The following is a 3663-nucleotide window of genomic DNA, read 5'->3' as shown; positions in this document are numbered from 1 at the left end:
TTCATGTGTGACACATAATTTTTGTCAAATTTCGTATGCGGTTGCACACGTGGAAACCCTATTGTATTCGTTGGGGGAAAGACCACATATTAAGGTATTCATGGCCTTAGCATTGAGATTGGCAAGGTGCCTTTCATCATCGGACATGTTCTCAACTTTGGACTTCTCTACATATTTCTCTTCTATGAGCTCTAGAATGTCAAGGTCTATGCAACGAAGGTAAATTCTCATCCTAGCTTTCCAATAAGCAAAATTAGTGCCGGTGAAGAGAGGTGGTCTAGTTGTGGATTGTCCTTCTAGCATATGCATATTCAAAGAGGCCTCCATTAGATCTTTTCTCTAAGGTTGTTAAACCAAAAACTGATATAGAGACCAAGCTCTGATACCAAATGTTGGACCCTAGAGGGGGGGTGATTAGGGTCAAGAGGCTCTAATATGCAATAAAAACAAATGACAAGCAATCCACAGTAAACTGATGCAAGCAAAGTAAATAAGAGAGGGTTAGGAATCGTTATCCTTGACGCGCGATGTGTTAACGAGGTTCGGCCCTCTGTCCTACGTCCCCGCTCCCCACTCTCGAGGAGAAATCCACTACACACCCGGTTTGGAAGCCGAAACTTCATCTACACAGCGATCTCCACACTCCCTCACAGTTGATCTACACAGATCTCACTCACACAGCAGAAGAAAAGATGCAAGAATCTCTCTTTACACAGCCCCTATAGCAAAGAGTAGGTTTACTGAAGCTGGGAAGTGAATCACACTTAAAACAGAGAGAAAACATGCTTTGAAAATTTTTCTCAGGAAACAGAAAGCTCTCTCTGTTTTTTGCAAACGTTAGGGCTGAGGAAGAAGAAGAAGTCTGGGGGGGTTTTATAAAAGAGTTTAAACTAATTAAAAACAAAAACCCAATCTTCCTATTTAGGAAGATAATCTTCTTTTCAGACTCTCAGCTCCGACTGTGCCAAACACTATTAAGTGAAAGCACAGCGAACGAGGCAAAAACCGACCGTTTAAAAAAGTCGCGGCTGACCAAAGACACAAATCGGTTGACCGAAGGGAATTTCAGTCGACCGAAAAAATGCTTCGGTCGACCGACCGAAAATTTCGGTCGACCGCTAACACTCTTGAAAACTAGGAAAACAAGCAGAGTCATTGTCGGTCGACCGGCGCGGTCGACCGATTTGAAAGTCGAGATTTCGGTCGACCGTACCGATCGACCGACGACCTCTCTGGAAAATAGTAAGGAATGGTCTTGGGAGCGGTCGACCGGACCGGTCGACCGCTTTCTGATATATTACAGAAAACAGGTTTTTGACTAGACTGAAATATTTGTAAAAATATTTATTTGACCTCTGAAAATTCTGAAACTTTGTAAAATGTTTTTAATACTAAAAACAAACTGCTTGGAAAAAGAATTTTGCAGATAGGTACTCAAACTTGTGAAAAATAGTATTTTGTGAAAAACGCTTAAAAGCACAAGTCTAAAAACGTGTGTGTGATTCCCAATAGCTTCAAGTAAACTCAGTAACTCTTTGCCTACATTTTAGCACTAGAGAGGAAAACAAAAGAAAGCTAATATCCTCATATAGAGAGCAATATACTTGAGCTTTGATATAGCTTGAATCGGATGAAGCTTTTGATCGAATTTGTCGTTCTTGAAATAACGTTGCTTCATCTCTTGGCCTCCTCCTCCTTTGGATATTATCTTTGTAGCATATATTCCATCCATCCTCCATTTATGGCACTAACGAGCTTGATAAATGAATTTACTACATTTACACTCAATAAGCCATTAGTACCGATAATGGTGGTTGTAAGAACATCATCAAAACATAAGGGCTAACAAATGCGTAGCCCTAGGTCTACCCCGGTCAACATGTTGTGATGAGAGTTGATGCTGATCGGTATGAAACTCTAAGGTTAACGCCAGTCAATGCATAGCCCTAGGTCAATGTCGGTCAACACGTTACGGCGTAGTAGTTCAAAGTCAACTCAATGACACAAGCCAAAATCAACTTACCAATTTCGATTCGAGACTTCAATAACGGTCAGACGATAAACACAACACCAGAAGAATTTTACCTATTCGACAAAATACTGAATAGACTAAAATGTTGAGAATTCAAGAACTAAAACCAGTTGTAGGTCCTTTGATACCAATTGAAGGTTGGGGTTTATCATATCCAAAGTAATTCAGACTCCTCTATAAAAGCATGAGGTTGAAACACTTTGGAGGGGGGGGTACTGTATGTTGGCCTTCTTGTTTTGATGATGTTTAACAAACAATTTACCACTAATGTTGTTTGTCTAGTATTTGTGTTTTCGTATTTATTGTAGACAAACAATATTGTTGGAGGTTGGATGGATTAAGCCTACAAGATCATATCAAAAGGAGGTTGGCGGAATGTCGGTGAAGCCTTGCTATTCAAAGTTCAAGATCCAAGTTCAAGCTTCATCCGCGAGATTACCAAGTCAAGCTTATTGAAGATCAAGATCATTGCTTGGGTAATTTAGTTTAGGTTTTATATTATGTGTGTTAAGTACTCTAAGCTCAATATAATATACACACACGTATTTGGTTTCTATGTATATATACAGTTATATATATACATGCATGGTTTTGGGTTTTTCATGTTTTGAATACTTTTGCAAAATAATGAGATTTCACAATTGAGAAATGCAAATTGGAAAATTCTTTTTGTAACATGTTCAAAATATCATTTGCAAATATTTCTCAAAGTTTCATCAAGTTTGGAATTGATTTGTTATGTTTAAAGGAATTTACAAATTCACGTTTTCGTTCGTGCACATGTTCGTGCATGTTTTACAAAACTGATGAGTTTTCACAAATGAAAAGTGATATTTGAAAAATTCTTTCTCTAACATGTTTATCTACATATTTAGAAACTTCCCACAAAATTTTACTATTTTTGGAGTTGATTTACTGTGCCTAATTGATTTTACAAAATCGATATGTTAACAGTTTTTCAGAAACTGTAAATTTGTATTCAAATATTTATTTCTCTCAACTGGGAAAATCTTTTTCCGAAATTCTTTCTCTGACATGTTATTCTACATGTCTAAAACATTCCCACAAAATTTCATAATTTTTGGAGTTCATTTACTATTTTAAATTGATTTTACAAAACAGCTGCGCACTGCTACAGTAACTCCACTCGACCGGACCGGTCTACCGGAAATGTCTCTGGAACTTTTTCAGGCTTGTACAATGCGAGCGGTCGACCGAAAAAAGGTCGGTCGACCGCCCAGCTCCCAGAATGCCCATAACGGCTATTTTTTTGTATCCGTTGGAGGGGTTTTTGGTCTTTTGGTTTGGGCTTTTGTTTGAGGTATTGGGAGGCTATAAATACCCCCTTATACCTCAGTTTTAAAATATCTAAGAGAATGTTTTAAAATAGTTTAACAAGGGTTTAAACTTGTTTAGTGTTTGTTCAAGTTTGTTTTAAGAAGCTTTTAAGCATTTGAGTGTTTCGGTTTTTTAAGTTTGTTTTGGGTTTGCTGTTACAAAGAGGAGTTTTCATCAGCTATTGAAGAGTTCATCTTCAACATTTCATCATCCTCTCTTTGTGTTTTTAGAGAAGTTTCCTTAACTCTATTTGCTAGCATTTCTACTATTGTATTTCATATCAATATTATTGC

Source organism: Asparagus officinalis, chromosome 2 (genome assembly GCF_001876935.1).
Source record: "Asparagus officinalis chromosome 2, Aspof.V1, whole genome shotgun sequence".
Taxonomy (NCBI): domain Eukaryota; kingdom Viridiplantae; phylum Streptophyta; class Magnoliopsida; order Asparagales; family Asparagaceae; genus Asparagus; species Asparagus officinalis.
Note: the sequence above shows the minus strand (reverse complement) of the source record.